Source organism: Lissotriton vulgaris, chromosome 9 (assembly GCF_964263255.1).
Source record: "Lissotriton vulgaris chromosome 9, aLisVul1.2, whole genome shotgun sequence".
Taxonomy (NCBI): domain Eukaryota; kingdom Metazoa; phylum Chordata; class Amphibia; order Caudata; family Salamandridae; genus Lissotriton; species Lissotriton vulgaris.
This window is the reverse complement of record NC_141697.1, coordinates 921,990,639-922,005,374: the sequence shown is the minus strand read 5'-3', so window position 1 is coordinate 922,005,374 and position 14,736 is coordinate 921,990,639. Positions and strand designations below refer to the sequence as shown.

The 14,736-nt window shown below is 44.2% G+C and overlaps 1 protein-coding gene across 3 annotated transcripts in view; it reads right to left on the bottom strand.

Moving 5' to 3' along the window:
- The window catches only part of LOC147692527 (SPARC-related modular calcium-binding protein 1-like), a 404,947-nt gene that overhangs the window by 306,536 nt on the left and 83,675 nt on the right, over positions 1-14,736 (bottom strand). The gene's annotated exons all lie outside the window — the stretch shown is intronic.

Sequence of the window (14,736 nt, the reverse complement as noted above, 5' to 3'; positions counted from 1 at the left end):
AAAAAGCACAAGATGAACAGTGTTTTGAGTGACTTTGTTGTTACAAGCACACAAGGGTAAACTCTCACACCAGCCCACTTGAGTTTGAAAAGCAAATAAAAAATGCAGTGTGTTAAGACGAAGTCTAGTTAAATAAAAACGCCATTGTGTCTGCACTATATATGAAAGGCATGGTTGGTGCTGCAACTTTCCCCTATGGTAGATCGCCCTCTCATTATTTCTCAACACACCTAGATTGGTGTGATAAGCCTCTTTAATTAATGGCTTAGTCTCAGGTCCAATGGTTTCAACATTCGAAAAAATATAGCCCAGACCTATCTTAGAGAGTGTTTCCCTGACATATAATAACCATGGGATTCTATCAAAGTGCTCAAGCTTGTGGTAGTCTTGTAATATTTCCTTAGTGAGTTTCAGACCATCAGAACACCAAACCTTGCTCCAAAGCAACAAAGGGAGACATGGATGGTATCACTCACAAATTCAAGACCCACCTCTGCATGGCAAAAGATGTTAGAAGTACCCGTTGGGACGCATAAAAGGCGTTTTATAAACTTATTTTCCATGATTTGGATATTGTTACAGGATTGAATACCCCACACTCCCGCACCATATGTTGCAACTGGGATACATTTAGCTTTGTATAGGGATTTCAGTTCTGCAACCGGCTTCTGACCCAATTTGCTAGAAAAACGGAAAATGGCCTCAACAGTTTGGGTGGCCTTTTGCACACGGGCAAATATTAGAGGATCCCAGCTCAAGGTTTTATTAACCCCTTCCATGCTCATGACGGAACGGTTCCGTCATGAGCGTCGGTTGAGCTGTGCTCATGACGGAACCGTTCCGTCATGAGCTGATAGGCTCATTAGAACCTTCAGCACAGCGCGAAAATTCGCGCCGCGCTGAAGGGGTTAAATAAGTTACCCAGATAATTAAAGCTGTCAACTTTTTCAATGGTTGCGTCCTTCACCACGAGCCTGCGAGATTTTACCCCTTTCGGGCCGCAGACCATAGCGAAAGACTTTGAGAAATTGACCCTTAGATCTAACCCCTGCATAAAGGTTTCAAAAGCATTTAAGCAAATTTGCATGCTATTAGCAGTTAGGGTCATTAAAACCGTGTCATCCGCATAAGATAACATCTGTATACGTTTTCCATTTACCTGGGGAAAATCAGCACAACTTTCTAACAGGTAGGCTTCCAAACCATTTGTGTACACCAAGAACAAGAAGGGGGCCAGTATACACCCCTGGCGCACCCCCTCAGCCGATGGTATGGACTTTGTCTTCTCCCCTGCAGGGCTAAATCTAATCCTTACTGTTGTGGCAGCGTGAAGTCTGCGAAGTAATGTGATCAACGCCTCCTCAAACCCCATAGACTCCATTATTTGCCAAAGTTTATTTCTACATACAGTGTAGAAGTCACTGGATAAGTCAATGAAAGCCAAGTGGACACAGCCACGCTTGACTCTCATGTGCTTACCCATGATCAGCACCAAGTTTAGGCACTGCTCAGTTGTGCCTTTTCCCCGCCTAAACCCGTATTGGGATTCAACGATAATACCATTCGATTCTGCCCAGGTTTCTAAACAAGCCAGGATCACCCTACCCATTAATTTACAGGACGCATCTATTAGCCATATTGGTATATAACAGCAGGGGTCACGTTTGTTGCCCTTTTTGAAAATCGGACCACTACTGCCTCTTGCCATGGTGTCGGAATACGACCTACCACAACTGCTTTGAACAAGAGTAATAAGAGTGGTGCCCACACAGCTATGTTATATTTAAAAAAGTCCAAGGCACCAAATCCGGCCCTGAAGCTTTCAGTGAAATGCCCTTACTAAGTGCAGCCTCTACCTCAGAGAGAGTCAGTGAGAGACTAAGCATGTTTGCTGACTCCCTCTTTGTGTCGCAAAGCCCCTCGAGGCTAGTTACGAGGTACTTGGCGTAGAGCCTTGGTTAAGCTCGATTGTGCTCTGAAACATTCAGAGTCGAACCATTTGCAGGTAATACCCTTTTTCCCACCCATAGGTTTCAGAAGATGAGAAGCCACATTGCCTAAAAGAGCTTCGAAATTTTCAATTATTACCTCTGGCTCATTTGAGGGGGTTAGGCAGGCTTCTAATCTTTGTTTATTTATCTTAAAAATCTCCAGCTCTAAATGTCTGGCGTCTACCTTGTCCCACCTTAGGGTAACCCCCTCGTTCTGGCTGAATTAAATTTGATGTTCCACAATCTGCGTTCTCTTAAAAGCAAGGCGCAAACTCAGGATAAGTGGATTGTGGTCACTTGCTGGGTTAACCTCAATCTGGAAATCATTGATAAGGTAAGTGTATTTTCTTGAGACCAGAGCAAAATCAAAAACACTCATCTGGCCTCCCGCACCTTGAAAAGTTGGGATACTCAGGGGTCTTGAAAAGCTAGACATATCCAGAGCACAAAGATCATTAATTATTATAATATTGTTTAAGGCCTCACCTTGCTTAGAGTGCTTAAAATATGCAACAGGGTGGTCATTTAGGTCTAGTAGGCCACAGACTCTAGAACCACTAAATTTACACAAACAACAATTAAAATCACCTACCCACATAATAAAAAAAGGAAGTATGGTATTAGTTACTTTCGCAATCTCGTCCTGCAATTTTTGTATAACCACTGTAATTTGGGGATCAAATATATTATAATAACAGGTGATTAAGAGCAAGGGGACTGAAAATAAGTCCTTAAGAACAAGCAATTGAAACCAAGGGCATTCCACCAGAGTATCAGTTTTAATCATACCATACTTTATAGAAATGGCTGCCATAAGACCACCCTTGCCTCTACCGGCTTGTGAGGGTACTGCTGGGACATTAAAAGATTGGTAACCATCCAAACCAGGGGACCCCCTGCTCCATGTCTCCTGGAGACAGACTATATCAAAAGATTCAATAAACTTTAACCATGCCGGATCCTCTAGCCTCCGTGAGAGACCAGCTATATTCCACGAGATCAGGCGGAAGGAATCACCCTCAGCCAGGCCGTCTAAGTCCCCCACATATGTTGTGGTTTGCGACTGGGGTACATCATTGGCTCTCGGGGTTACTACCAATGGGCTGATGTTTACGTCCAGTGAAACAGATTCTACCTGTCTGGAGATAGCGCTCTCGCCCTGTGGCAAGATGCAATCAATATGCATCAAAACACCTTTCTGGTGCCCAGTGGGCGTTGATGGTCAATCCACCATCTCCAGACAGCTATATCTGTTAAAAGTTGGAATTCCTCTCCAGGTATCCCTGAAAAAAGGTTCCTGTATAAAATGTCTACTAGGATTTCCTCCCCAGTCCACCCTTGCAAGGTGTCTGTTGGAATTACCTCCCCAATCCTCCCATTCTCTTCCTAGCGCTCGTTGGCCTACTCTATGCCAGTTATGCCAGTTCGGATCATAAACTAAGTCTTTGTGGGTCCCAGAAGGATAAAAAAAGGATAGCCATTTTGTGTCTATGCCTTCATTAGTGATTCGGGGGCCCCAGGAACAGATGTAATTCACTGTGCGAGGATCCTTAAAATTGATCAAAACACAGTCACCCTGAGTTGTCTTCTTACCATAGCCCACCCAGGGAACTCTGCAAACCATTATGATCTGACTCGCCAAGTTGAGTGGTAGTGGTCGGTTCTTATTGAGCCAGTGTTGGACCTTATTCGTTAAAGCCCAGGGAGGTTCTTCTGCGGTATTTAACAGCTCCGGGAAACCAGTCAACACTACCACAAAGGGACAAGCCTCAGGGGGGAGATTGGCAGGGAGTCTACTGTTGGACACTCCTCTACAGGAATCCATATTGACATTCATCAAGGGTACTGTGGGGGTATTACTGATCATCCTGTCCCGCACAACAGGTTCTTTGGGCTTGCCATTAATTTTCTGCTCAACTACTATTGCAGGGGTTTTAAGTGTTACAGGATGCCCTGCAGCAACAGTTTTTTTAGCTTGTGGGGCCGCAGGTTTATCTACAGGTAGTTTATTTCCCCTAGCTTTGGTATCCCCGGTATTAATGAGTTTTTCCTTTTTGAGAGAGTAACTAATTCAGCTAGGTGTTTTTCAATATGCTGTAAACTAGTTTCTAGCGGGGAGAGACAAGATTTAATTAACTCAACTACTTTTATTAGAAATTGGTTTTCTACCATTTTTCCACTTTCATTTTCTCCCCCTATTGAGGTAGTTAAAACATCAGTGATCACATTTCCCGAAGACTCTATTGTGGATGGATTTAATAAGTTGTTATTTCTGTTATCCCCCGCCTTCTGCACAGAGTTTTCTGGGTTAATTCTCTGGTGCTTGGCCAACTCATGTGCCCTCTTGACCCTTTTAGTTTTCTGTTTATCCCTTTTTTTCTTTACAGCACCCTCCCTCTTTCCTCTCAACTGTCTAGTTACCTCTGGTGTAGTGTGCAGTGATAGATCTGGGTTTTCTTCAAGTTCTAAACTGATTTGGGAGTCAGACAGAAGTTCGATGCCGATAAGTCCACTAAATTTGGTAGGCTATGCACGTCAACGCAAACCACTGTCGAAGGAGGTTTACTAGTCTGATCAGGAGTTCTAGCAGTGGCAAGGTGGCCCAAAGAAGATCTTTTATGGAGAGTAACTGCTAGATCTTGGGATACTCTGCGTTCAAGGTCGGCAATACCCTGATCAATAAAAGAGTTTGCCTTTATAAGAAAGTTATCTAAAGGTCCTACTATCTGACCCCCTTCAGCAGCAGTTTTACTCCTACTACCTCGTGTAGTCATGGTTCACAGAAGTGTATACGCTAATCCAGACAAATGCTTGTGGACAAATAAGAACAATTTTCAAAAACAAGTTACCACAAGCATAGGACGTACATACAGTTCTTAATAAGAAATGATGGATGAACTTAGAAAGTGGGCCCGGTCCGGCCTTACACGGACTCTAACGGGCTACAACGGGCCTGCCCTTGGCGTCCCGGTAGTAGAAATGAAATTATATCACTACGGGCGGGGGTGCGGGAACACCGAGGGAAGAGGCAGCAGCTGTGTGTGAAAGAGCCTGCTGGACCTCCAAGTCCCTCTGTATTTGTAGTTCTTAAGTTTCTCTCCCTTGAACAGCAGTCGGGAAGCGGCAGGCGTCAAAAGTCCCCAAATGGACCCACGATGTCCTCTTTAATTAGGCACCAGGAATGTCAGCAGGGAAATCCAGTAAAAGCGCAGTGAGCGGCACCTAGATGGGATATCTAGTCATTTGGGTTTAAAGAGAGAGTCTGCGCTCTGGTGCAGGGATTTGGCCGTATGGTGGACTTTAAAAGAAAATCCCACATAGCTCTACTGGGGCAGTGGAGATCAGATGAAGCAGGCGAGGGAATTACATATATACCCCATTGCTGGGGAGTGAGAGAATTTGCACACCGCACTGTCTGAGGCGGAAAAAGACGATAAGAAGCCCCCATGAGACCATATCGAGCTCATCCTCAGCTGAGCGAACTGATACGTTTGTCCCGAGTGGGTTCTCTTCCTACAGATGTGAACCCCTCTTTCGCTCAAGTTTAGAAATTTTCTTCTCTCTATGCATTAAGGCCCCTGGACTACAATGCTGTTCATGATGTGTTCCAGACGGAGGATGGGAGGATCCACAACATCCTTATCACCTGGGTGTTGAGGAACGACGCTTCTCTGTATAAGCCAGGGGAAAAGTTGTGGTTTGGTTATGTTTGATTACAATGCTCTGTTTGTTGTCTTTAAGATTCCAGTTGTGTAATTCAAAGGCACAACATTTACAAGGATCTTGATGCAATGCTTACAAGCTTTTTGAGCATGTTATAGGTACTAAAAGGAATCCCTTAGATCTGTGAGCGCCAAACTATATCACTGAACTTTAAAGAAAATATACAAATGAGTGCATAAGTAACTATATAAATGAGCTCGTCATAACTCCATGTAGAAGAGGAATGGACTGTAAGTGTGCCTGTAATTTTCGGATTTACCAATAAAATATATGTGAAAAAAAGAAAGAAAAACTAAAGGAAGACAGCAGGGACCTGAAAGAGAGAGGGGAAAGGGCAGGGTGTGTCTGGTAGTGGATTAAAGAGGCATGAGGTGGATTCAGGTTTACATTCAGTGTGCCGACATCTAATAGCACCGGAGGCAGGCTTCTGAGCAGAGCTTTGGCACCAGCACTCATTCTATTACAAAGAAAGCACTGCATAGAGGTAACAGAAAGGACAAAAGGTCAGCAAACACAAACTGTTGTCCCTGAATCTAGATTTTGAGCCTTCCTAACTCATGGAGTAAGAGGGAAAGAAGCCTCTTTTGGGAACAGGCAAACTGTTCTGAATTAAAGTGGCATGACAGGCTACTAAACCACTGCAGGAACTCTAGGGGATGGAGATCAAATAGTGTCATTGAGCCTTGACTGGTGTCATACAGATACCTGGTGACTCATTTACCATTTTACTGTTATGAAGTCTAGCCTAAAGAAAAGTGGTGGATGATGGGACCACCAAACTTGGGGTTAGATGATCCCACTTATAGGTAGAAAGTGTAAAGTTTATGTCATCTGATCCACAGCCTACTTTGCTAGTGGAAATCTTTGACCGATGACTCGTCGACCAAAGGGCCCCTGGCCAATGTATGTCACCATATATAGGATAGTCGTTCTGACATTTTTTTCCAGTTGAGAACAGTCAGAAAAAGACTTGCGGTCCAGAACAAGGGCCAAAAGACCCCAAACCTTGGGAGTAAATCCTAGCACTTAAGAGCCATTTGTTGTTCATTAATACCCTGTTTGATCAATCACATCCTCTCAGGAAAGCTTCACTGCTTTCCGTAGACCATCTGTGGCTCCACTGAAGTGAGAGAGATCTTGACAGCTTAGTGGGGGCCTTTAGGTATGTCAGGCTATCTTCCACCGGAGGAGTGGAGGCCATAGCCTTCGCTGAATTGGCAAGCTGGTGGGCCAACGGACCACCCTGTAAAGTCAAAATTAACCCAGAAAGTGCAAGTTGTAGCTGTATTTGTTAAATAAAGAGACTTCTTGAATGTCACTGAATACAGTAAATAGCCTCTACAAGCTGAAATACAAATGTTTTCTCTGGTGTATGTCCCTAAATTTCCAAGGCTACTGACTCTGTGGCTACTTCCAAATCTCTCTGCCGTGACACTGATAATCTGAGGTTCAGGAGGATCGAAGACCCACCTGTTTCATTCCGGCTACATATCTTTAACCACGGATGTAAGTCATAGCACTTTAGACCCTGCAGTGGAAGGTGAGGGTGCCCAACCCTTCAGAAGAGTCCCATCAGTTTGCGTTATGCCATTGTCTTTGTCCTATACATTTACTCACATAGGCATTGAACAATAACCCAGCCCTCCCTACCTTGTACTCTTCCACTTCCTGGATGAAGGCATTCGGCAACACAAGAACTATGTATAAATCCTTAAAATGTCTTGTCAGATTGTGTTATTTGAGTGAGAACTTCTGCAACACAAACATGGCCCCCAGAGTGTGAGGGTGATGCACAAGAATGGGTATTCATATTGGGGTGAGTAAAGAATGCTAAAAAACATAGATTCCCATCTCATATCATCACATACAGACGGCTAGCAAGGGGCCATCCAATCCTGTGGTATCTCTAAGCTTAGTCTGTAAATACAACTCGAAGCCTCAACAGCAGAAGCAGTTCTCAGCACAGGAAGGCAGGGAGAGGGGTATGTCCAACGCGACACACCGTGCATTAGGCCACTAATAACCGCAGAAGTCATGCAGTTCTGTCTTGACCTAAGGAACTCGTAGGCCTGCTTTTGGGGGTTGGATTATGGAACACGCTAGGGTGAAGTTACACCAGGTACTTTCTTGAACATTTACCTCATCACTAGGGAATGTTACTTTTGATTCCACTTTGACACCCGCCCTGATTTAGGGCTGAGTACCTGTCTACTTTTGGTCCTGAAGAAAGGCAGCGGATCCCTCCTGGGCCACCAGGGAGTGAAACATGTTGACCTGACCTATTAAAATGAAATAATTGTTACACATCACATACTAGACAGTCGTGCTTCATAACTTTGCGCCAACTCTCCACATTTTAACTGTATTTAACCTTACTGAAGAGACCCCTGAATAAATTTATCATTGGATATCCTTCAGGTAGTTAAATGCCACTGGCTCATCCACTTATCACCTCCACACACTTGCACACATCATCACGGCTGTTTCAAACAAAAAGATCTCCGACAAAGAGCCCTCTCGCGGGGCTCATGGGGCATTGCAGTGCCGGCTCCATGAGAAGCAAAAAGCCCTATGATGAAGCATGACACCCGCATGGGTGTGTGACGGCATCACTTCCTATTATGGAAGATCCCCCTTCCTACTACCTATATCAACCTGCCCTTATCTCTTTACCACATAGGACAAGTACCTCCTTTTTGTTATATATGCTAACTTTCTAAGGAGCATGGGTACTGAACCTTGATCACTCTCCTAGTCCCTCTCGCTACATGTTTTATACATAGACTCTGTAATCACTGAAACAGGCACCAAGAAGCAGAGCTACAGATAAACAGCTGGCTACTTCACCCGTGGAGTGATAAGAGGGGAGAAAAGAGTTTTATATTGCTCCCCTGCTGAAGGAGAAAGAGTAACACTTATCTAGGGGTAGCAGGCAGGGGTGTTGACCTCTCCTACAGAGACAAATGCTGTTTGTGAAAAAAGAGGGGTATAGCTTATTTAAGAGGGCACCACAAAAGTCCTGACTTTGTTGCGGTCAGTGTTTCATTCTCACACTTCCAACTGTTGCTGAAGATTTCCTGCTTGTCGAATAATTGTGTTTACAGAGTCGCAAGGCACAGTTTCTGGGTGATCCTAAATTATTATGAGAAACAAGTGTCTCCAGAGAATACCTGGAAGGTGCTATGGGTTATTCCTCAGGTCACGTAGAGTCATTAGGGCAGGGCCTTGAGATAAACACATCAGCAATCCTTCATCCTTCAACGGACAGTTACATTCTGTAGCAACTGTGTGTCTGCTCGGGGTAAGCTCCTGCTTGTACAGATAAATATTGGATAAATGGTGGAAGGGTTCCTAGAATTCATAATTAAAATGGTACATGTTAGCTCCCACAGACTCATGCTTTTTCAAGATGGGTGCCAGCTGTATACTCTAAGCTAGTGGTTCTTAACTTTTGGTCCAGGGACCCCTGCGAGTCCGCCAGTGCTTAATTTGTAAAAAATGTAAGTGCCAGGTCCCTGGTCAGGAGGCCACTGCAGCTTGCACCACCCATTGCTCTTCTCAGTGCTGCCAATGACAGTACTAACATAACTACTAACTGCTACACTCATACAGGGGTAACAATTCAGACTGATCCAGGCCCCCAAAGCTATAAGAATGGCTTGGGCGACAGGGATTATTAATTTTGAATGAATATTGGATGACTAACCAACTGTTGTTGTCCTCATCTCTAAATTAGATAGACACTGCCACCATGTGGCAGACTGTCATAAGTCCTTTTATTAGCAATTAAGTACTGGTGCTGAGCACCGGAAACCACTGACTCAAATTAAGCACATGGATCCGAGACGCCTACGCAGGGGGGTTGGGGCTGCTTTGAAAATTAAATAACAGATTAATAAAGTGCATATAAATAAAGGAGCAAAATGTAAAATTTGAAATGTTAAAACGTTTGGTAAATTTTAGAGACTAATGGCCAGAGCCATCAACGAGTTTTGCCATTCTGTGTTTATAGGAAAATGTGTTCATGCAAAAGGCCCTAAAAATGTACTTTGTATCCTCTGACTGATTTGTGGGAGGAGTGTAAGTGGATCAAACAGTCTATAGTGTGGACAATGGGTGGCCACAATTGAATTTACAAAAGCTGTAACCTGCCAACTATATATATATATATATATATATATATATATATATATATATATATATATATATATATATATATATATATATATATATATATATATATATATATATATAAGCCATCAACACTGGTTTTTATTTCAAGTGTATATAGAGGTGAGCACGCATTGTATATGTGATTACGTATTTTCTCTATGTCTACACCTTGTGACCCACCAGAATGGGTGGAGCATCACTGGTTAAAAAAATGTATAAATTTGTAGCTGACCTGGTGCGCGGTGTGTGACCAAGGGCACTTGGTGCTCGAAACGCGTAACCAGCGAGGTTTTTATTAAAGATCTCCTTGACTGCAGCCATTGGGTCCGTGTCTTCGTTTTTCCACGACAGGAGTGTGGTTATTTGAAGATTACTTGGTTTATATATATATATATATATATTTTTTTTTTTTATATTGGTTTGTGAATTAAATAAAATATTGAATTTGTGTATTTGTTTAATGAATGGATGTTCTGTATTTTTGTGCATTTTATTGTGGTTCAAATCATCAAAATTGCTTAGTCTAGGTCCCCGGATTTTTTAAATGCTTTAGTGGTTTCAATAACAATTCAGTAAGGGTCCCCGGATTCCAGTAATGATTAAGTAGGGGTCCACAGAAGTCAAAAGGTTAAGAGGGGAGAGGATTTGGGGTAAGGGCTGACTGTGAGACTGGGGAACCAGGTTCGAGTCTTGGCGACGGCTCAGCACCTTGTGATTCTGGGCAAACCACTTAATCTCTCCATGCCTTAAAGTAAAATAAAATAAAAAACAATGTGTCCTTTGGTAATGTAACTGGTGCTAAGGTAAAGTGCTTCATTACCTCCGAGTTGGGTTTGTGCTACATAAAACAGCAAAAGTAAAACCACTGCTCTAAATCATCAATAATGTCTGTAAGTAAAGTAAGCCCTATCTGAGTATTGAACATACGTGCTAAAAAACACACTTTCCATAAGAAATGTGTTTGTGTCAATTTTATGTTTCAATACATCATAACCAGGTTTATAGTTCTAATGCTCATGAGTTAGGGTGTTGAAATATCCCCGACCATCAGAACAAAAGAGGAACGCGACCTCATCGACCTACTGCTGACGGCTGCAGTCAAAATAGTCCTAAGTAACTGGAAGGACACCTCAAAGGCTGCACCAAAGGCATGGCTAAACTGGGTCACGTTCCTAAGGGGGGCAGACAACATCACAGCGAAACACACGCCGAAAACTCATAGGCAGGCGAACATGTGGGAACCCCTTGACCTCTACTTATCCTCGCAGAAACCCCCATAGGCAAGATTATCAACCACCGCAGAAGATCGAACCCTGCAGATCCATGCGCCAACAAAAAGAAACTAATACGCAAGGCTCCTCCACTCTTTCTTTCTCGACTATCCACTATCCCCCCTTTCGTCCGGGGCGTGGGGCTAAGACACCAAATGTGCCTTGCGGAAGGGGTAACAGGAGATGACGACCAGGTGGACCTGGAAACTGAACTTTGAAACTGACACTCGAACAAAGCCACGGAACGAAGGTAGCCAACACCCCTCCCCTTCCTACCCACCCGCCCCCGGCGCCCTTCTCTTTTTCTGCCTTTTGCCCCTTTCTCTTCCCCTTTTTCTCCACTCATGTATACTCCGTGCTCCATGTAAATATATATATATTTTTTTATATATACAATAAAAAATTACAGAAATGAAATGCTATGATGATTCCAGAGACACAAAGGTTTCAATATTACTGTTAATAGATTCTGCCGCGTCCCCCTCTCGCACGCCCCCCCCCCCCCCTTATCACCACTTTACCGCCCCTCCTCATCAGTCGCAGCAAGAGTCAAAGCCATTAACAGTTTTAGTGGTTTATAATGCACTGCCAGGTCCAAGCAAAACATCGTTTCTGGAGTTTGTTTTTGGGACTCAGACATGGAACTGAAGGAAAATTTCAGAGAGTTTGGCACTGCCTCTGTGTACACCGGGTCCTACAGGAGCAGCGGGTGGGGGGCGAGGGACGGGGTGTTAACAGAGGTGCAATCACAGCGCTGGGACTGCCACGGGGCCCATGTAAACACTCAGCGGGTCCCTGGGCAGAGTGAGCTGTCAGACTGAAGGTAATCTTACAGTAGGAACAGCCCCGCTTAACCACACTTGATGGGGCTGGAGACACAGACGCATTATGAGAACTTCTGGGCTAGTAGAAGCATAGGACAGGAGTACCCTCAGACGGGTGGGGGTGTCTCTACTACTTTCATCTACCCCACCAGTGTCCTTATGCGTAGACAGGTATGGGACTGTGTCATTTCAATTTACAGCCCAGCATGAACTAATTACCATCAGAAGCAGTGCACATACTAAGAGTCGTGGTCCAGTCTGGCCACCCGATACATGCACAGCGTCTATTTACACATTACAAATGTCCCTAAACAATGAAAAGGGTGCGTATAATCTTATGAGGAGTGCACAAAGTTTTTTCCATCCGCAAAGTTTTACAAAGTTGAACAAACAGTGTACCTGAGATTACCCGGTGCCACTGATGCCTACAAATGGCTTCAAACACAGGCCCACTACGATGACAGGAGTACATATTTCTTAAAAAGGTATTAACCCCGCCCTCACGGGTGTGAGAAACCATACAAGAGAAAATGGAGATTGGTAAGAGTCGTGAGAAATAGGTAACCAATGCACTTGCTGAAGATGGTTTGAAGTATTTGCATTAACGGAACTCTATGTACTAGATGTTTAAGGAGGCCCATTAGTAACAAGTTGCAGTGGTCAAGGCTAGATATTATGAGGACTTGGAACAAATCTTTCCTAGAAGATGCTGGAATAAAAGGAAAAATCTTCCTGATGATCACTGTCAAGACAGAGGCAATCATTTCGCAGTTTCCTAATGCACGGTTACCAATTCCTGCTGCTCACGTACCAACCGATTCACTATTCCTGGGTGTCCCTCTAAAAACCAATCTGATTGACACCAAGGGGGTCATTAGCATGGTGGGCGGAAACGGGACCGCCTGCCATAAGGGCAGGGGTCCCGTGGGGGCAATAAGGATGCGCCCGCCACAGTGGCGGGCGCATCCTGCATTCCTGTCATTGTGGCGGGCGGTGCACTGAGCACCCAATGCCGGGAAGGCATGTTGGGCACTTCCATGGACCGCGCGGTGCCTGCCATGTTGTGCATGGAACTGTTGGGGGGTACCATAGGTACCCCCCATGTGCACCCCCCCACCCCCGCAATGGGCCCCCAATGTCTAACACTGCATGCACCGCCACGGAAAGGCATGTCCCCACCTGCATAGTAATATGGATGGCGGTGTCGAGCAGACACCGCCACCATATTAAACCCTTTTCCGCCGGGTCAACTCATTGACCAGCTGGAAAAGCGGCGGACGGTCTTTCCGTCCGCCACGGTCCCCCCGCCATAGTAATATGGTGGGGGGATTGTGTGGCGGGCGGGGTAGGATCACGGGCGGATCACCACCGCCATGCGGGCGGTGGCGATCCGCCCGTGATCCCAATGGGCCCCCAAGAGTCTTGGCCCAAGATAGTGTAAATGGTTGAAAGAATATGATATCTGCTAGGGTGTAATCGGCACTTAAAAATGAGAATTGCCTGCTCATGGATTGTGTTGGCCCTGTAGAGAGAGAAATTATTTTTCAATTTGTATGTAACTCAAAGTCAGCCTGATGACTTAGGGCCTGATTTAGTTTATCCTAATGCACTTGTAATAAGGCAGATAGGATATCCATCATGTTTGTGACAGATCACCCATCCACTGTACCCTAAATCAGGCCCTTACCTCTTACCGAAGAAAGACACTGATTATGAGCAGAGCTTAATCCATTGTACTGTTCAAAAGGCTGGTGAAACCATTTACTTCACTCATTCATGAGTTGCCTTAAGGAGGGTGTGCCTCACTCAAATTTTGATAACGCTAACAATGGTCCCTTTGACCCCCTATTGTAGCACCAAACCAATGCAAAAATCTTGAAAACTAGAAGACAAACTGACATTGGTGAGAACATTAATCGCAGAGCATCAGTCTGAAGTTATGAACTGACATAAAATATGCACTACTGTTCAGGAATCTGTTAGCTGTGTCAGTGATTTACGACTAAACATGAGTTTGATGCACATGCTTTAGATGTGGCTTTTACCTGCCACTTTCTGGAGCCTGCCTGGTTCAGCAAAGCACGTTATGGATGTGGGAAGCCAGGCATTTTCAGAATGTCTGAGCAAGCCAAGTGAAACCAAAATTCACTTTAAAAAATCTTTTTGACCAAAGTGGTGGAAACAATCCCAGATGTATATCTTGGACACAAACAGTTGGTTACAGAAGTAATGGCCATAATCCAAATCCACCTTGTCAAAAAGAAACTTGACAAAATCTGCAAAGATGTTTCCTCACTGAGCAGGACGATTAACTTTTAGAACTGGTTCTCAGCATGGACATAAAAGGGGCACAGAACCAATTTGTTATAGCTACTAATGTCACCATAAAAGTTATGACAGACACCACGTTTGCAAGGCAGGACACCAAACATTTATTGGCACCGCGTGATGTGCACATATATGCTTTTGGCTGCAGGAAGCAGTTCAAGTGTTTGAGCCAATTGAACACCAGCTCACTCATCATCTTCATTCTGTTGAATAGGACATCCACATGGTGGAGTCTGCCGCCCGCACAGAGTACCTCTCAAATTCCAAATCAGGTTTCAAAATAGGCCAAGGGGTATGCCAGCTTATTTATTACCTGACTAACGGAAGGACAAACTATTGGCGTAGTACAAATGTTTCCAATACTTTTTCAAAGGATGGGTAAACTCAGGAAAAATACATTTGCGTACAAAATAATAAAACAATTCA